General features: G+C 46.1%; 1 long non-coding RNA gene across 2 annotated transcripts; it reads right to left on the bottom strand.

The window, feature by feature from the left end:
• Positions 1-2,469: 2,469 nt before the first annotated feature.
• On the bottom strand, positions 2,470-20,654 carry LOC113922209. 2 transcript variants are annotated; one of them, XR_003519930.2, is made up of 4 exons: positions 20,375-20,654; positions 7,719-7,935; positions 6,644-6,715; positions 2,470-3,729 (listed from the first exon to the last, which is right to left on the bottom strand). It is a non-coding gene; the product is annotated as an uncharacterized LOC113922209 (long non-coding RNA). The 2 variants fall into 2 exon arrangements; XR_003519929.2 differs by having other exon boundaries at positions 20,458-20,654.
• Between the last annotated feature and the right edge of the window lie 228 nt (positions 20,655-20,882).

Raw genomic sequence — 20,882 nt, 5'->3', positions numbered from 1 at the left:
TTCCCTACCTCTTCCCCCCCCCCCATCAATACTCTTGGTCCTTGGAGATCTCCGTAGGCAAGCGAGGGGGAAACCTCATTGTCAGGTCCTAAGGTCTCTGAGGGTACAACCATCCTAAGCCTCCTTAAAGCCAGGGGCCGGGGCAGGGTCTAGGAAGACCTGTGGGTTTTTCTCTCCTCAGGGTCGACGGGGACAGTCAATAATACAGACTTTTGGACCCTCTGGTCCCTGGTCAGGCCAGGGGGCGGCCTGTCCCAAGCTGGCAGCCCAAGCATCATCAGGGCCGGTCCTGGCGGCTGGGGTGTGGGCAGGGAGGGCTTGGGGAAGAGTCCCTATGTCCAGAGGAAGGGGGCTATGGAGGTGCTGGTTGAAAGTTGTGCGTGAATTTCCCTCCTGGCCATGCTGGCTCCTGCTTTGAGACCCGTGCATGGAGCTGCCCCTTTGAAGGGATAGGGCTTGCAGGCTGGGGGGTTCGTTCCAGTGTGGGGGACTGCAGGTGGCTCGTGGGGGCAGCTGGGTGCCTTGTGTCTGTGGCGATTTGGGGCAGCCACACTCAGCTTGGGGGCACCCAGGCCTTCACGTCTGCCAAGACCTTAGGAACAAAACTAGAATACTGTCTATCCTCTCCCCATGTAGAATATTGTCTACACTCTCCCCTTGCTCAGATTGGGAGGGGAGGGGAGGGGAGGAAGAGGAGAGAGGCTCAGGACCAGCCCCCCCCCTCCCCTGCCTGTGGCCTGGGCATGGTGAGAGCATTTTCACCCCTGAGAAGAGGCAGAGAGATGTTCCCTTTCCCTGCTCTGCAGATAGAGCACTTGAGTCTCGGAGCGGTTAACCAAAATACCCAAAGCAATACAACCAGGAAGAAGCTCGGCGGGCCCACAGTCAAGGGCCTCCGATGCCCTGTGTGCTTCTCGCTCCTGCTAGCTCAGCTCACGGACGGTCCTGCTGTCTTCCCCTGCCGAGCCGCAGGCCAGTCTGGGCCTAGTGGAGTTCTCACATTCTGTCGACACAGACCGTGTCGGGTGAGACCTGAGGGCTCGAGCCTCTGGGCCCTGTCCGCGCAGTGGTGCTGCCGGCCTGGGGCCGAAACAGGCCAACGTCCGAAGGGCCACTCAGCAGTCAGAGGTGGAGGAGACGGAGCGGGGAGAGGGCGGGTCCGTGAGGCTCTGCGGGGACGTGTCGGGGGCTGGAAGGGACCTGAGCAGAGGGGCTATTTCCGATTGGACGTTTCCGTAGATTCCAACCTGTGTTCTAGCTGTTCACTGAGGTCGTAGGGCTCGAGGACGCCCATGTTGGATGTCCGACTGGACAAAGCCACTGAGGCTTGCTCTGTGGTTCCTGATTGGGGGAGCGGCCAATCACCGAGACACGGGGGTCCTGACTCAGAAGGCTTGCGGCGGGGGTCGCAGGAAATGTGATTTCAGCCGCCCTGTGGGCGTCAGAGCTTGCGACAGGTGGCCTGGGTGCAGGGCTGGTGCCGTCCCTGGTGGCGGCTGGGCTGGCGAGAGCTGCTCGCCCCGGGAGCCCAGAGGCAACGGGGCTGGGCTCCCCCTGGGTTTGGGTGTGGAGACCACACGTCTGGGGCACTGAGGGAACAAAGTATTTGGAGCTGTGGGCCTAGAGACCACATCCTCTTTCCTCCCCAAAGTGGTGGTGTTATTAAGCACAAAGTTCCCTTGCATGGCTGCCTACAGACCCTGGGTGGACGTGTCCACGGCACACTCTCCGAACCACCAAATGATAGGGTTCAGGATCAACCCCCACTCCTCTTCCCATCCCAGAAGGGCCTGTCTAGTCTAGACCCAAACGTGGACGGAAGTGCGTCTGTCTTCACCCTCTCCTTTCAATGAACTGCTTTTCACTTTGGTCATTGTTTGTAGATTTGACATTTCCACCGTCCGGTTCACGAAAGTAACAGATTCCAAAACGTGTCCTCATTTTGCAGCCCAGAAATTCCCCTGGGTGTGAACCCTGTGTTTTCAGAGGCTCGTCCGCCTGCTGCTGTGAGACCGGGCGGGGGATGAGTGATGGAGGGGCCCTGTGGTAAACTGAGGAAACGCTGCAAAGCTTTCTGCAGAGGTCCACATACTCCGCCCTATGTTACTAGCACTCTGCATTGTTGGCAGCTCCCAAACAGATTCTTTCCGCGGGGAATCAGCCCTCACACAACATGAATGGGCTCGTTTTATATCAGAAGGCTAAATTTTAACTGACAAATTGGACAGGTTCCCTAAGGCGAGGGTTACTAAGCTTTGTCATTCTCACTAAAAATGTGATTTATAATATATTCCTATTTGCTAGACACTCCTGTTCCCAGGAATGAAGGCCTAGCGCAGAAACAGGAGGTCTTAATATCTTGACCCCATATAAAAACACCCTCCTCCAGAGTCTCCATGAGCAGATAAACAGATGTGCATAAATCAAGATTCAACAGAGCCAAGCGAGTTTAATTTCATTAAGTTTTAATGATAGTTTAAGCAGTCAAACACTTGAAATTCAGGGCAGGGCAAGAAGAACCCACAATTTACTTTAGAATTTTTATATTCTAAAGGAAAGACCTAAGGGTCTGGTGAAAGCGATTTTATTTCCTCCGCCTCTAGTTTATGAAGATGAAAACTGTATCTGTTGTCCCCTAAATACTCTGATGTTTATGAACACAGAATATGTCAGATATAAGAGTTGATCCACACCTTCAGCCAAGATTCCTCAGAGATCCTTTGTAAAAAAACCACACACAAAAGAGCAGGGTAAACCATCTGCCTTCTTAAAAGTCCAAGTTAAAGTTGCCAACTCATTTTGCCCAAGATAACTGGCGCTGCTCAAAGCGAAGTGGGCAGGAATGGATTTGATCTCTGAATCTCATTGCTTAGCAGACGTCAAGCAGCCAATTTTTCAACAACGTCTCCATATCATGAAACTTCCTAAAAATCTTCAAGGGGGTAACCTGAGCTAATGAAAAATGATCCTGAATGTCAATAGGACAAAGCTTCCCTTCCAAGATGTAATTAGGGGAGCTTGGAGCACGCCTTTCATATTTTACTTGACAAGCATCCTTTTTTTTCCTCTTTGTTCCGTCTGCTCTAGAGAGCTCCAGCCGGGCTTCGCCATTTCTTTGTGGACGGGAATGGTTAAGAAAAACATAGTTATAGAATAGTAATTATTTAAAACTGAATCCATCTGATAGGAATGTTCATTTTACCCAATATCTGTGTGTGTGTGTGTGTGTGTGTGTGTGTGAAAATATAATACTAGCTTTTCTAGGTAGTATGTGTCTTGAATTTAATTGTATGCATGGTTGAGTTGATAAGTGCTTTGTTCAAAAATGTACCAACTGTATGAGCAAAGGATTGCTAAGGAGGCTGATGTAGTCTTTTGGCTCCACTGAGAGATATCCAGCAGGTAGACCCCCAAGATGCCCAGGCTGGTCAGAGCTGGCCTGGGGTTCTGTACTATGTACTACATAGGATGGTAGAAATATCCACGACAAATGGAAAACGTCTGCCTGAGGGACTGGGATGCCGAGAAGTCTCGGAACTCCCAGGTAAGGTTCTGTAAACTCAGCACTAATGCGTTTGGGGCTGCATCAGTCTTTGTCTGTGTGCTGGGGGGTGGGGCCGTCGGAGCCCTGCAGGAGGTGAGCGGCATCTTGGTCTCTGCCCACTAGATGTCACTAGCAGCCTCGCTCTTCCAGGTGTGACACCCCAACGGTCTCCAGACAAATGTTCCCTGAGGGGCAAAATCATTGGTTGAGAATCACTGGTCTAAAGAATGAAGGAAGTTGGGCACATTTAGCCCAAAATGACAATATTTACAGGGAAGGTGAAAACTCTTTGCAGGTACGGAACAACAACAACAAAAAAGTTATTCTGAATTGCTTCAGACGGCCAAACAAAGACAAATGGGGTAGAATTGTAGAGAGCCCAATTTTATCTAAGGAACAGGGAGAAGCTTCTAGAAGAACTGCTCTCCTCTCATCCCCAAGGTGCTTATGTTTAGACTAGGCTAGAGTCCCGACTCAAGATCCAGGGCTCTTTCCTCCAACAGATCTTTGTTGGAGCACTTAACACCAGCAAAGCTCCGTGCCGATAGCCTGGCATCCATGATCGGAGCTAGTCTTCGGCCGGTGGCAAAATAGAAAGCTTAAAGATGGACCTCATGCCCTGGGGAGTCTGCCTTTCCTCCACACTCACCCCAGTTCCACAGGGAGGGCGGGCAGGACAGCCAGGGCAGGGGCGGGCAGCAAATGGGAATCCCAGAACATGGGAGCAGAAGGAAGGACCCTCCCCTGCTTCCCAGGGGACAGTTTCTGATCCAGAGTCTCCCAGCTGGTGTCTGAGGCAGGACTGGAATCCAGAGTCCTCCAAGCACGGAGTAAGGCGAGCTCAGGGAGGTAAGCACCTGGCCCAGAGTTAGCCCTAACCCGAATCCTAACCCTTGCTCTCAGCATCCTGAGCTCTAAGAAGCCACCTGCCTGAGCCTGCACCTCCCCTCCCCCTCCCCCGGCAGGGAGCATTTCCCCAGGTATCCACTAGGTGGCACTCGGTGGTCTCGAATGACGGGGTTCGCCGCTGCCCCGGACGGAGGCAGCTTTTTTCAGACTTACCGCTTTCCTCCTCTCTGCCTCTGGCACAAACATTCCAAAATTCCCCATGACAGATATTTTTGCTTTTCGGCTAAATGGCCTTCCCTCTTTGCTCCCTGCCCCTGCTTCCAGGATGAACTCCCCCCCCCTTTCGTAGGGCAGCTCCCCTGTTTAAAGTGCCTGAGAGCAAGAGGCCAGCCTGGCCCGCGGAGCCTCCTGGGGCCTGGGGTGCCCTTTCGGGAGTGACTGTGGCCGGCCCTGCGCCCCCAGGCATGTTTCTGTCCTCCCCGCCCCCGAACATCTTCTTTCTCACAGTTGCCTGGGAACGCCTGCCTCTCCCGTCTGTCTCACCTTCTCTACTGCAAACCCCGAAAATCTCCCACCGTTCTATGCCCCACGCCACATAACAAAGCGTGCGGTAGGAGGTACAGTGTTCGGGGTGGGTGTCACCGAGGGAAAGAAACAAAGGCAAGAAACATTGTAAGCGCGGACAGCAGAGGCAGGGCACACGTTCAAAGCCAGTAACAATTCGAGTAGTAAAAGCGAGGACCGCCGGGAGGTGCGTGTCCACAGAGAGGATCGTTTGGTCTGGCACGGAGCTGGCTTGGGGGGCTCCAGTGGGAGTGCCAGTGTCCACCTGCATTGTAAAGGGGGCCTTGGCGGGGCGCAGGGGGGCTGGCGAGCGCCCCAGCTGCAAGGAAAGGTGTGTGCTGCGGCTTGGAGGCAGAGGCGAGCGATGTCTGCCCAGAGCAAACAGAGACTTTAGGCGACAGAGGGGTCGCTGGGGCCCCCTGTCGGTTCTGAGAGCCGCTCCAACCCCTCTCCCACCCCGGGGCCTCCCTTCCTGTCACACGTCTCGCACAAAGGTCTCCTCTCCCGGAGGCCGAGGTGACAAATGATCAAATCATCAATTACTTTTAACATTTTTTTCTGGGTAGTTTTGCCTGTGGTGGTGGGGTTTGTATGTAGCATAAAAAATAAGAGAAAACAAAGTTGGGAAGCACTGAGGAAGGGGAAGGGTCACTGTGGATGGGGGTCCAGCCATGGGACACTTAACCTGGGACATCTGGTTGTGTGACCATCTCAAGAGAGCGAATGACAGAGATCTCCACGCATTTGGGGGAACGTGTGGACAGCCTTCGGGTAGTGGGGTGAACTCGTGAAAAGTCTGATTATAAGGATAGTAGCTAACATTGAGCACTCGCTGTGTGTGCCGGACTCTGTCCTCAGAGCCCCCAGGCCCGCTCCTAAATGCTCACAGTTCCCCAGTGAGATGGTCCTATCACCACTGTCCATCCCCACCCTTCAGCTATGGAAACTGGGTCACGTCATGGTCACATGTCCAGGGCACACAGCTGGTGGCTCTAGAGACAGGGGTTAGGGCCTGAGCAGCTTTGCTCCAGAACTCCTGCCTCAGCCACCGTCTACAGTGACAAGCCTCCGCTGAGAAGGTTCTGAATGATAGGAACAAAATAGCATTTAAGGGAGAGGGTTCCCCTTGGACCCAGACTGAAGGGGTACATGTTGGCAGTAGGCATCTATTAGTAAATCAGGATGATCATTGGCTAGCTCGCTTGAGACTCAAACATCCTCATTTGCAAAGGCCCTTCACGTGCATCACCATATTTGATTCTCCCAACAGCCTTGTGCCGGGGACAAAGCAGATATTACTAACCCCATTTGACAGAGGAGATCACGGAGCCTCAGAAGCCGGGTGCACGGCTCGTCCGGGTTGCAGCCGGGCCTAACTCTGGCCCAGAGCTTATCATGCCATGCGGTGCACTGCGGGTAAGGCTAGAGCTGGGCCAGTTCTCCCGGAAAGGAGCCAGCATAGGGCAGGTACCTACTACGGGTCAGGCATGCTAAGAGCTAACTTCAGCGAGTATTGACAATATCTGCTAGGCCGAGTGAAGGGACTTGTGTGCAGCCCCCCATGGAGCTGGCTGAGCCAGGCTGAGGACTCACATCTGCCCGACTACACAGCTGTCGGCTGTTTCTACCCCATCGGAGGACTTCTTCCCCGCACCCCCCTCCCCCCGCCGCGTTTCTCCCGCTCACCATGGATTCAGCCCATCTCTCAACCCTCACTTTTCAGGTCTGTGCTGCCAATTCCTGGGTCAGATTTTAGCTCTGAAAATTGAAAGAAGGGGCTTAGCTTAAAACCGTTATGGACAGAATAATTCACGAGGCTCTGTAAGAGAGGACGACGGGAGCGAAACCGGCAAAGAAGAGGAAATGAGCGACATAAAGATTGGGGGACTGGGAAAACAATGATAGGGTGGTTAAGGAAGGGAAGGATTTGGTAGAAAGAAAACAAGCTCCATTTGAGAAATGTTCGGTCGCCAGAGGCGGTGAGAGCTTGCTCCCATGTTAGGTGGAGGGCAAAACAGAACAGCCGGAACTGAGGCTAAGAGGTGAGGGCCAGAGAGGCACATCTGTGAGTCATCTGGAGGTTGGACAGAACTCCAGAAACCAGGCAGCGGGGCCCCAGAGAGGAAGGGAAGTAAGCGAGTGGAGGAGACAGGAGGGGGCTGCCAGCACTGTGGGTCCCTCCCCACACCTCCTCCTCACCCGTGACCTTCACCTCCGCTCCCCTCCGGCCGCCCACACCCTGGGCCTTGTCATCACCCCGCCGGCTCCAACTGCACTCCGGGATCCCACTCCCTGACCACAGCTTCCGAAGCTGCCAGTCCTCTCCCGCCTCCGTCCCACCACACCCCCCGCTGACCTCACCCCAAGCTCCACTCCCTAGACTTTCCCACGTGGACCAGTGCCTCCCAGCTCCCCATCTCCAGACCTCCAGACCACACAGGACATCCTCACAGGCATTCTCTTGCCAGTACCCTCAGCTGCTTTGCCCCTTTGTCCTTCCGCCCTGCTCATCCGGCCCAACTTGAGCCAGGGATTTGCAAGGCACCTGTCTTCTCCGCCCTACACCAGCTTCTGCGCTCCAGTGGAGGAAATCCCACAGCAAGGATGTCTGGTGCCCACAGAGCCATGGTGCCCAGAGTCAGCTGCTCGCTCCCCACAGCTCCACCTCCTCCTCTTCTCGGCATCTGTTCCAAACCTCCAGCATCTTCCCCCAGCAGATCCTCTGCCTCTGGTTCATGCAGGGGCTCTGTGCTGCCCTTACCTGCACATGCGTGTTTCTCCGTGTGCACCACACTCAGTGCGTTGTTCCTGGGTTACCCCATTATCTTCACAACAGCCCCCTGTATGCTCATTTTGCAGATGAGGACCCGGAGGCTCACCGATGACCCTGAGGTTCCACAGCCTGCAGGCGGTCGAAAGAGGTTGCGTGTCTTCAAATGTGTGCTCTTAATCCACAGGGCCAGGTGCTGTGCTAGACGCTGAGGATGTAATAACAAACAAGATAGAGAGGGTCCTACCCTTATGAAGCTTATGCTTTAGAAGGACAGACAATACGTAAGTAAACAAATGACACATAAAATAAGAATAGACTGCGTTAAGGGCCAGCAAAGGAAGACGCGGAGCTCGCGGCTGGGAATGCTTGGATGGGGCAGTCAGCGGAGACCCCTGAAGGGAAGGTGCTCTAACGGCCTCCCGTCCTTACTCACTACCTACTCGTCCGGTTCAATGGTGGTGCCTGCCCTGTGCTCTGGGATACCATCATTGGCAAGATGGTGTCACCCGCACTGGGAGCAGGTGTCTCCTGTGTAGATGATGAGCCTTGTGGGCTGAGTTACTGAGGCCCCAAGGTGGGAAGGTAGTGGGGGTAGTTCTGGGGTCAATCTTCTAGGAAAGAACTGCATCCTTGGAGACTTGGATCCTTAGCCTTGGGCAGGTGCCACAGCTGCATTCGTCCACAGAGGATAGAAGGAGGACCCCGATTACAATGGAAGCAGGTGAGTTCAGTTCCATCCAACAAATAGTTGTTGAGCATCTTGACCCAGGTTGGGTTCCCTAGGGAGTGGGGGACAGAGATCTGGGTGCGGTTTATTAGGAAGTGTTCTCGGGATCACCGCCTTTGGGGAGTGGGAGGAAGCAGGACCGGGGAGGGAGAAGGTTGGACACTGGTGGAGGAAGTAGGTGGGTCAGCCTTAGTGCATTCCCCGCCCCCCGCCCCACCCCTGCCCCATGCAGCTGGGCCCGAGCCTAGCCTCCATCCCTGCCTCTGCGGCCCATCAGCTCATGAGACTACGGTGTCAGTTCCAGGGTAGCTGATGACAAGGGCTGGTGGTCAAAGTCTGTCTGCTTGGCTGTTGGGGATGTATTGGATGCTTTCTGGAGGGCATTCAGATGGGACACAAACATCTTTCTTCTTGGTGCTCATTGTCTTAGGTTCACTCACATCTTCTTGCCTAGATCTTCTTGTCCCCAGTTTTCTTCTTTCAGACCCCTGACCAAGCTGCCAAGCCCTGCACCCCGGCTCATCAGTCTCCATATAGTCTAACTGTGGGCCATTTCTCTCTCCACATGAAATGCATACCAGGCTCACCGCCCGAAGCTCTGTCCCTGCAGATGTTGACTCGGCGCTTTCAAGGCCACCCCTGGACGGGGATGCCTTATGGCCACATCCCACTTTTGGCTTGCACGCACATACCAAAGGCAGTGGGTGGCCCCCCAAAGACCGCCATGTCCTAATCCCTGGAACCCGTGAATGTGTTAAATTGCATATTTTAATTGGCAAAGAGGCCACTTTTTGGTTGCAGATGACATTAGGGTTGCTGACCAGTTGGTCTTGAGATGCGGGATGACCCTGAATTCCTGAGTGGGCCCAGTGGCCTCCCAAGGATCTCGTGAGAGTCCGTGTGAGCAACAGAAAGGGGGATGGGATGAAGGTCGCAGAGCAGCAGAAGGAGGTCAGTGCACAAAGGCCTCAACCCTCCAGCCCCGTGCTGCTGGCTCTGCAGGAGGAAGGAGCCACATGCTACGGAACACGGGTGGCCTCTAAACCTGGAAAAGGCGAGGAAACAGATTCCCCCCCCCACACCCCCGCCACCCAGTCTCCAGAAGGAATGCAGGCCTGTCCCCATCAACACCTCAATGTTAGCCCAGGGAGACCCATTTCAGAATTCCCAGCTCCAGACCCGTAAGATACTAAGTTTGTGTTGTTTCAAGCCACTGAGTTTGTGATGATTCATGACCGCGCCCACCAGAAATGAATATTACATCGAGCAATCCCACCTGTGAACCAAGCTGGTTATTTGCCTTCTCCATCCGATCATAAGGGCCTCCCATCCCTGTGGCTAGAGATGGTGGGAGCTTAGGGACAGGTACCAGAGCACCAGTGAGCGGTAAGCGGCATGAGTTTGGGCAACTTGCTGGTGCTACCTTTGCCCTCTGGCCTCGCTAGTCCTCGAGCCCAGACATACTACTTCCACCTTATGGGGAACTGCAGTTGCTCCCTTGGAGGATAGAATTCCGGTCCTGACGGGCACTCCTGGCCACACAGACACTTGCCGTTATGGGCATGTGCTCCATGTCGGCCGGGGCCCGGTAGCGTGCCAGGAGTTTTTTCCCTTTAACAGTTTGGTGAGTTTGGTAGACTTACCCAGTTGTGTAATCATCACAATATTCCTGCTTCGGAATACAACCATTTTATTCCCCCAAATTTCCCTGGTGTCCATTTGCGGTCTATCCCCATCCCTCCCCACCAACCCTGGACAAACACAGATCTACTTTCTGTCCCTATAGTTTTCACCTTTTTTAGAAATCTCCTATAAATGTAATCACACGATACGCAGTCTTTTTTTTTTTTTTTTTTTTTGGTCTGACTTCTTTTGCTTACCCTAATGTTGTTTTCATCTGTGGCACGTATCTCTCCCATCTGGCTGGCCTGAGCTCAAACATCTCCTCACCCTGTGTGAGCTCTGGGGATGGTCAAGGTCACAGCTCTTTGATAGCTGTTCCTTGTCTTGCTTCGTGGACTCTCACCTTGTGCATGCACAGCTTCATGGTTAGTCAGAGATTCAGGCAGATTCCTATCCGGTTTCTGGAGTTTGTTCTCTGCGGAGTTCCCACCTCCGCAAATTCCAGCCACTTCGGTTTGTACTCTGCCGTCTCTGTCTCCTTAGCCCGGTGACATTTTCTTGCTACCCTGGGCCCCTGCTTTCTGCACTATGATGTGGAAAGCTCGTCCAGGCAGAGAGGCCAAACAATCACCCATGTTTGTTCTCTCGGGGATCTCAGCGCGATGTGGCCTATTATTCAATGTCTTAAAAATGTGGGGTTTGGGGCACCTGGGTGGCTCAGTCAGTTAAGCGTCTGACTCGATTTCAGCTCAGGTCATCATCTCGGGGCCGTGGGATCAAGCCCAAGTCAGGCTCCGAGCTCCCCAGGGAGTCTGCTTGAGATTCTCTCGCTCCCTTCCCCTCTGCCTTGACCTCCCACCCCCACCAGCTAATGTGCTCTCTCTGTAACAAATAAATAAATCTTAAAAAAAAATGTGGGTTTCCCCCCCAAATATTTTGTCCAGTTCCTTGTTGTTTATAACAAGAGGGCAAGTCCGCCATTAGTTATCCTTTGTGGACATCCACACTTTTCTTGTGATGTTTTTTCACTTGCTATTATTATATTCAATCAAATTCACCTTTTTAGTGTGCAGTTTAAACAACTTTGGTAATTGTATACAATTGGTGACCATCACCACGATCATGATGGGAAACGGTTGCCTTCCCTAGAACATTTCCTCGTGCCCCCTCACCCTCCATCCGTTTGTGTTTGAGGTCTTCCATTTAGCATGATATGTTTGAGATTGCCCACATTATTATGTGTGCTAATGTTTTGTTCCTTTTTATTGCTGAGTGGTATATATACCATCGGGTGGATAGACCACAATTTCTCTGTTCACCAGTGGATGGACACGTGGGTTGCTTCCAGTTTGGGGCTATTATAATGAATAATGTTACTATGCTACGTCTTTGTATGGAAAGACATATAATCTTTGTGTACGTGGAAATGCTGAGACATGTAAGTGTATGTTTAACTTTTAAAGATATCACCCAACTGTTTTGCAAAGAGCCGTACCATTTTGTCCTCCCACCAGCAATGTATAAGAGTTCTAGTTGCTCTGCATCAGCAAGGACACTATTGTCTGTCTTTTTTTCTTTTTTAAAGATTTTAAGTAATCTCTACACCCAACATGGGGCTTGAACTCACAACCCTGAGATCAAGAGTTGCATGTTCTTTCAACTCTGTCTGCCAGGAGCTCCTATTATCTGTCTTTCTGTCTTTTAAAACTTTAGTCTTTTTAATGGTTGCCCCGTGGTTTCTCATTGATTTCCCCTTTGAATTACTTTGGTGCCTTTGCAAAAACCTAATGGACCATATGAGGGTGGGTTTATTTCTGGACTCTATTCTATTCCATTGATTATGTGCCAAATGCACATTGCCTTGATCCTTGTAGCTTTATAATAAATCTTAAAATCAAATAGTTTAAGTCCATCAACTTTGTTCTTATTTTTCAAAATTGTCTTGGATATTCTTTGTCTTTTGTCTTTTCATATAAGTTTGTAAACCAGCTCGTCAATGTATGTTAAAATTTTAATTGGAATGGCATTGAATCTATAGATCAATTTGAGGAGGACAGACATATTAACAATATTAAGTCTTCCAGACTTTCTATCTTTTCATTTATTTAGGTCTTTTTCAATCTCCTTGTAATATTTTGTAGTTTTCATCGTACAGGTTTTGTACATCTTTCATTAAGTTTATTCCTAAGTATTCTTCAAGTGAAGTTGTTCATTGAACTGAATGTGTAATTATTCATTGCTAGTAGGTAGAAATACAACTGACTTTCATATATTAACCTTCTATCTTGCAACCTTGCTACATTCACTGATTAAGTCTAGCAGTGTTTTTATAGATTAAGTAGGGCTTCCTATATACATGATTGAATAGTCTGCAATAAAAGACATTTTCATTTCTTTCCTAATTTGTATGTCTTTCATTTATTTTTCTAGCCTTGGCTAGGACTTTCAGTAACATAGACACAGTAAGAGCCGATATCCTTGCCTTATTCCTGTTCTCATTAAGTCTTTCATTATTGAATATGATGTTGGGTGTAAGTTTGTTTGTTTTTGTTGTTGTTGTTTGTAGATATCCTTAATCAGGTTTTAAAAGTTTCCTTCTATTTTTAGCTTCCTAGTTTTTTTGCCAAGAAAGCATATTGAATTTTATCAGATGTTTTTCTGTGCATCTTCTGAAATGAACTTTTCTCTTTTATTCTATTAATATGGTGAATCATATTGAGTTTTGGATGTTAAACCAATTTTTACATTCTCAGAATATGCCCCACTCGCTACTGATGTATTATCATCATTTATGATACGTACATAAAATAATACATAATGTGTAATCATTTTTATATATGGTTCGATTTGCTAATATTTTGTGTCTGTGGTTATGAGGGATATTAGCCTGTATTTCTTTTTTCTTGTGAGGTCTTTGCTTGGTTTTGGAATCAGGTTAATACTAGCCTTACAGAATAAATTGGGAAATATTACCTCTTTTATATTCTGAGTTTGTGTAGGATTGATATTATTATGTTTTGGGATGGTTTGTTCTAGCTCTGTGAGAAATGCTGGTGGTATTTTGCTAGGGATTGCATTAAAGGTGTAGATTGCTTTGGATAGTATAGGCATTTTAACAATGTTCTTCCAATCCATGAGCAGAGAATTTTTTTCTCATTTCTTTGTAATCCTACATATTTTGATATGACATTTTCATTATCACTGAGTCCAAAACATTTTCTGATCTCTTCTGTGATATCTTTTTTGATCCAATAATTTAAAGTTTGTTTTTAAGTTTTGCAAATATTTGAAAGTGTTCTATGTTATTTTGTTATTACTGATTTCTAACATAAATTTACTGTAGTCAGAGAACACATTCTGTAGGATTTCAATCTTTATAAATATATTAAGACATGGCACAGAATATGGTCTACCCCTGTGCACTTGAAAACAATGTGCTTTCTGTCATTGTTGGGTGTTAGGTCATACAAATATTAAAAGAGGTTGAGAGAATTGTTCAGAAATCTACATCATTGCTAATTTTTGTCTAGTTCTTCTCACCATTGTAAAGATGAGTGTTAAAATTTCTAATTATTGTGGAATTGTCTGTTTTCCTTTGAATCTGTTGATTTTTGCTTTATGTATTTGAAAACTTATTGGGCAAATACATACTTATGATGACTATGTCTTCATGATGAATTTGCTCTTTCACCATTATGAAGTGTCTGTATTTTTTTTTTTTTAAGAGAGAGAGAGTGCATGTGTGCCTGTGAGCTGGGTGGGGAGTGGCAAAGGGAGAGGGAGAGAATCTTAAGCAGTCTCCATGCTCAGCAGAAAGCCTTACATAGGGCTTGATATCACAACCCTGAGCTGAAATCAAGAGTCAGACGCTTAACCAACTGAGCCACCCAGGCACCCCATGAAGTGTCCCTCTTTTTCCCTGGTAAAACATTGTTTTGAAATCAATTTTATCCAATGTTAATATAGCCCCACTGACTTTCCTGTGCTTATCATTCACATGGTTTATCTATTTCCCATCCATTAACCTTCAACCTGTGTCTTTATATAGTTGGCTTAAAAAAAAAAAACCCATTCTGATGATGTCTAACCTTTAATTAGAGTGCTTCTTCCATTACTGTTTACTGTAATTATTGATATGATTGTGTTGGGTCTATCATTTTATTTTTGTTTTGTTGGTCTCCTCTGTATTTTTTCTTCTTTCTTGTTCCTTTTAATTTTTCTTTAGAATATTTGTCAGGATTTTGTTTCAATTTTCCTGTTGATATCTTAGTTATAATTTCTTTGTATTTTTTTTATTTTTTATTTTTTGGTGGTTGCCCTAAGGAATACAATATACAATGAACTTATGGGTCAATATCTCATCCGCCTCTTCTGTTGTTATATTTAATACATCTACTTATGTTATTAAAGATTTATTTATTTATTTATTTATTTGAGAGAGAGTGAGCATGAGAGGGGGGAGGGTCAGAGGGAGAAGCAGACTCCCTGCTCAGCAGGGAGCCCGATGTGGGACTCGATCCCGGGACTCCAGGATCATGACCTGAGCCGAAGGCAGTCACTTAACCAACTGAGCCACCCAGGCGCCCACATCTACTTATGTTATAAACCTCACAAGAAGATGTTGTAATTTTTGCTATGACCCATTATATGGTTTATAAAACAATTAGAAGGGAAAAGGAAGATAGAAAAAAATGGTCATTTGATTTTACAGATATTTATCTTTTCTAATACTCTTCAGTTTTTCAGAGGATTTGAGTTTCTATCCGACATCATTTTACTCAGCCCAAAGAAATTTCTTAAATGTTCCTCATGGTGCAACTCTGTTGGTGAGGAATCCCCTTATTTATACTTTATATTAAAATGCCTGTATTTTCTTTTCATTCTTGAATGATGTTTTTTCTATATATAGAATTCCTGATTTATAGATTTTTCCTTCAGCAGTTTAAAGATGTTGTTCCACTGTCTCCTAGACCCAGTGGTTTCTAATAAGTCAGCCACTATTCAGATAATTGTTTTTCTGTATATATGTCCTTTCTTTCTTGATGCTATCAATGTTTGCTCTTTTTCTTTGGCTTTCAATGGTATGATGTGTCTTGGCATAGGCTTCCACGTGTCTATTTTGCTTGGTGTTGGTTTAACATTTATATCTGCAAATTTCTATCTTTCATCAAATTTGGAGAATTTTGGCCATGATTTTTCAAATGCTTTTTTGTGTGTGTTGTGTTCTCTCTTATCCTTCTGGTATTAGAATTAGACTAGTATTTGAACACCTGACATTTCTAACAGGTTCTTGAGATTCTGTTCATTGCTTTTTTCAATGTTTTCTCTTTCTCTTTCTATTCTTCGACATGTTCTCTGTATATCTATCTATCTATCATCTATTTGTCTCAATTCAATTTCACTAATTCTTTCTCCTGTCATGTTTTTTTCAGGTCTACAATTTCCACTTGGCCTTTTTTTATTGTTTTTCTCTGCTGAGATTTATTCTTTCTCTCTTGAGGTTTTTATTCATTGAAGTCATATTTTGTTTTAATTCATTGAGTTTAGTTAGAATATTTGCCTTGAAATCTCTTTTTGTCCATTCTAACATCTAGCTCATCATATGGATGGATTTACTTAATTTTTTTTCCTCTTGAGAATGTGTTCCATTTTCCTGTTTCTAAAGTTAGGTTACTAACTTTTCAAACTGTACACAAATCATTCTTCCCTACAATGCAACTATCACTAATAACATCAGAATTATGGCCTCAAACACCGGTAGCCTATTGTCAACCACTTACTCTCAATCATACCTTGAGCCTACCTACAATTTCCTGCCTACTCCCTGTGTTCCTAACTAGCCCAACTACCAAACATCTTTCTCCCTCCTTGCCCACTTTATCCCTCCTGTTTACTCAATTTTATTCCATACATAGTTCAATGTCAACATTTATTGAGCTAACCTAAATATATAACACTGGATTGACCTAGAGTATCTCATCGAATCCTCCCAACCACCCAATTTAGTAGGTGTTATTACTAGTCCATTTTGACAGATGAAAAAAAAAATAGGCTTAAAGAGATGGTTACTTGTCCAAGGTCAGGTGCTACTCGATGAAAGCAGGATTGATACCATGCAGGTCTGTCTGATTCTAGAGCTCATGGTCTTTCCCAGAGACTGGCAAACCTTTTTCATAAAGTACCAAATGGTTACCATTTTAGGTTTTGTAGGACATACAGTTTCTGTCACAACTACTCAACTCTGCCACTGTAGCATCAAAGAAGCCACAGACAATATGTAAATGAATGTGACAGTTTCCAATAAAATTTACAAAAACAGTGGGAAAGATTTGGCTCGCAGACTGTAGTTTGCTGATCCCGGCTCTCAACAATTACACTATTCTGTTATTTTTTTCCCCTTTAATCTCCAAAGTTTTCAGTTTAAAAAATATTTATAGCATTGTTTCTAAGCACAAGGCACTGAGCTCGGTCCTGGAAGGGATGAGGAAGACAAAGCCCTGCCTTGAGGGACCTCAGATGCCAAAGATGGGACACAAACACATCTATAGCACCAAGCTGACTACTCAGTGCCAAAAGAGGGGTATAGACTGACTGGAGCTTTTCCTGAACGGACACATGGTGTTTTGGCGCAGTAGGTGGCAATGGCATAAGCTTTCCAGTAAGAATCACAGGCAGAGATGGCAAGGAGAAAGTTGCAGACAGAGCAGCAGCACAGGCAAGAATATTTCTATCCATTTGTCGTCACTCATCCTTTCTACCCTTTACCACTATTCATTTACTTCCTCTCTCTTTTCCTTGCAATAAACATATGCACTTTGGTCCAAATCTTTTTGTCTTGTACCACACCTACTCTCTCCCTTGCTTTTCTTCCCCCGCCTCTTTCTTTTTAAAAATTATTTATTTTTACTTCTTGATTACTGATCCCGTTCTGCACTGGGTTCAAGGCACATGTTTACATCACAAACTTCATTTGAAGTTTAATTCATGTACATCAATATAGTTGACACATTAAGGCAAACAACATTGACGTAACATTAAAAAATGCCATTTAGATTTAATGCAATCTCTATCAAAATACCAGCAGCATTTTCCACAGAACCACAACAAACGATCCTAAAATTTGTATGGAACCACAAAAGACCCCGAATAGCCACAGCCACCTTGATAAAGGAGGCATCACCATTCCAGACTTCAAGTTATATTACAAAGCTGTCGTAATCAAAACAGTATGGTACTGGCACAAAAAATAGACACACAGATCAATGGAACAGGATAGAAAACCCAGAGACAAACCTGTAATTATATGGTCAATCTTCCACAAAGGAGTCAAGAACATGCAATGGGAAAAAGACTGCCTCTCCAACACATGGTGGCGGACAGTTACATGCAAAAGAATGGAACCGGACTACTTTCTCACACCATGCACAAAAATAAACTCAAAATGGATTAAAGACTTAAATGTGAGACCTGAAACCATAAAAAAAAAAAAAAAATCCTAGAAGAGAGCACAGGCGGTAATGTCTCTGACATCGGCCATTTCAACATTTTTCTAGCTATGTCTCCTGAGGCAAGGGAAATAAAAGCAAAAATAAACTATTGGGACTACTTCAAAATAAAAGGCTTTTGCACAGTGAAGGAAACCATCAACAGAACAAAAAGGCAACCTGCTGAATGGCAGCAGATATTTGCAGATGATATAGCCAATAGAGGGTTAGTATCCAAAATATATAAAGAACTTATACAACTCAACACCCCCAAAACAAGTAATCCAGTTTAAAAGTGGGCAGAAGATATGAACAAACATTTCCCCAAAGAAGACACACAGATGGCTAACAGACACATGAAAAGATGCTCCACATCAGTCATCATCAGGAAAATGCAAATCAAAACTATGATGAGCTATCACCTCAGGTGCCTGGGTGGCTCAATTGCTTAAGCGACTGCCTTCGGCTCAGGTCATGATCCTGGAGTCCCAGGATCACGTCGCGCATCGGGCTCCCTGCTCAGCGGCGAGTCTGCTTCTCCCTCTGACCCTCCCCCCTCTCGTGTACTCTCTCTCTCAAATAAATAAATAAATAAATAAATCTTTAAAAAAAACTAAAATGAGCTATCACCTCACACCTGTCCCAGTGGCTAAAATAAAAAACACAAGAAACAAGAAGTGTTGGCGAGGATGTGGAGAAAAAGGAACCCTTGTGCATGTTGGTGGGAATGTAAACTGGTGCAGCCACTGTGGAGCCACATACTCCATACTGGGTGTGGAGGTTCCTCAAAAAACTAAAAATAGAACTACCCTACGATCCAGCAATTGCACTACTGGGTATTTACCCCCAAAATACAAAAACACGAATTCAAAGGGACACATGCACCCCAATGTTTATTGCAGCATTACTTAAAATAGCCAAATTATGGAAACAGCCCAAGTGTCCACTGATAGATAAACAGATAAAGAAGATGAGGTATAGATATAGGATGGAACATTGTTTAGCGATAAAAAGAATGAAATCTTGCCATTTGCAGCAACATGGATGGAGCTAGGGAAATAGGTGATGGAGATTAAAGAGTACATTTATCATATGAGCACTGAATAATGTATAGAATTGTTGAATCACTATATTGTACACCTGAAACTAATATTACACTGTATGTTAACTATATTGGAATTAAAATAAAAACAATTAATGAAAAAGAAAGAGAAAGGGAAAAAAGCATACCTGGATTGAAGTTCAAAAAAAAAAAAAAAGGGAAGAAAAAATGTCATTTCACACAAGTGAAATATTAACTAACTTCTGTCAATTCAGTCAAGGTTGGTATCCCCTAGTCGATTCTGGGCAGTCAATAACATCCACTGTTTGACTAATTTAATCTCCTGTTTCTCATACTCGCCCATACTACTAGTCTGTAATGCACCTCTCTCTTTTAATCTTCTTATAATTTTTTTCTTCCTCTCTTCCATCCTTCCTCTTTCTTGTACATTTTGGATTGATGTCCCTTTTTTCTGGAGGCATGTTATTTTCTTTCCCCTTTCTGAAAAATATCTCTAAAAAAATTCTTTGTTCATAAATTCAACTAATATTTGTTGAGAAACTACCATGTGGCAGGTCCTTTCCTAGGTGCTGGAATACATTATGGCAGTAAACAAAATAGATAAGTAAACTATGATATAGAAAGTGTTAAGTGCCACGGAGAACAATTTCTTAGAATCAGGAATTCGGGTGGTATGTCTACAATTTTAAAAATCAACCAGGGAAGCTCATTAAGAGATCACTTCAGCAGATAGTTGAAGGAAGCAAGTATCAGCTGGGAGAGTGTGGAAAGTTCCACAAAAAAGGAATAGCATGTGCGAAGTCCTGAGGGAGGAGCGTACTTCCCCTGGTGGAGGACTACAAGGAGACCAGCCTGCGGGGAAGAGACAGAAGTGATCAGGGGTGAGCAGGAGGAGGGACACAGACTATTTACGGACTTTCCATTGGAAGAATTTTGGCTTTTGCTTTGAGTAAAATGGAAATCCTTTAGAGGGTTTTGAGCGAAGTGAAATGTGGACTTACACTTTTAAAAAGATCTAGAATATAGGGAGGCAAGAGAAGAAGCCAAGAAACCAATCAGGATATCGCAACATTCCAGGCAATAAATTTGAATATTATGGGGAATGTTTTCTGAAGAATCAGAGTAGTTACAATTGAGGATAGAAAACTAAGGGACAAGATCTTGATGCATGACAATACATTTTACCAGTCCCTGCTCCTCAAGGAAATATTGAGTGATTTTGCCCTGCTAGTCTCAAGATTGTTAAACATTTTGAATTGCCTTTTGCACTTCCAGGTGATCTAATGCCTGGTACATAATTGGCACACAGAAATGTTTCTGAAATGAATATGCAGTCAGCTGAACTGGTAATGTTGAATTACGTTATCATGTAACTTGCACATCTGTGACATACTTCTCTTGCATACTCTGGTGGTGTTTACTGTGTCTTTAAATTTTCCTTAGCAAAGAACATCAAAAGTGCCACATTATAAACACACTCCTACTTTTCAAATCGAAATGTCCCATAGCAATTTGTACAGTTCTCTGTCATAGCAGTTATCATTTGCCTCTTTTGTCTTGAGTTCCTTCAAGGCTGGGGTGTCCCTCCACCTAGCGCAGGGCTTGGTGACAATATCGAAAGTACACATAATACGATAAAGGGTAGTGGAAAGAAAATACAGGAATTACCAACAACCAGCCACAGAACCTTGTCTGATTCTTGAAAAAATATATTCATTTCCCTTAGAAAAAAAAAAACAATTCTTACCCTACTGCTGCAGAATTCAGCTACTTGACTTCTAATTCTATTTTAAGCCCTGGATGAGCTGGAGCAACGTATTGTCACCCTACCTAAGGTGCCCGGTAAATGATCTGTGTCGCCAGTAAATGATCACGAAGTACTGGGAACCGAGCTCTCAGGGTCCGAGACTTGCGCTGTGCCGACAGACTGCTCCACTTTCCAGTTGGTCCACGTAGGGGTACCCATCAACCCAATTCAACAGCAGGATGAGGTCTTCAACCTTATCCTTAAAATGAGCCTCTGAAGACTCTCCGACCCCCCCACCCCCTCCCACAGGCTCCTCCACCCCCACATCTCCCTCAGAGCGCACCTGTCCCTGTACCCCTTCTTGCTCAGGCCCCTCCTCCGCCCCATCCCCCCTCAGGGGGCAGGTGTCCCTGTAGCCCTCTTGCCCGGGCCCCCCACGCCCGCATCTCCTCCTCAGGGTGTCCCTGTCCCTGTCCCCCTACCGGCCGGGCTCCTCCTCCCCCACCCG

This window comes from Zalophus californianus, chromosome 9, assembly GCF_009762305.2.
Source record: "Zalophus californianus isolate mZalCal1 chromosome 9, mZalCal1.pri.v2, whole genome shotgun sequence".
In the NCBI taxonomy this organism is placed as follows: Eukaryota; Metazoa; Chordata; class Mammalia; order Carnivora; family Otariidae; genus Zalophus; species Zalophus californianus.
The sequence above is the reverse complement of the archived record's forward strand: the minus strand, read 5'-3'. Positions and strand labels throughout refer to the sequence as shown.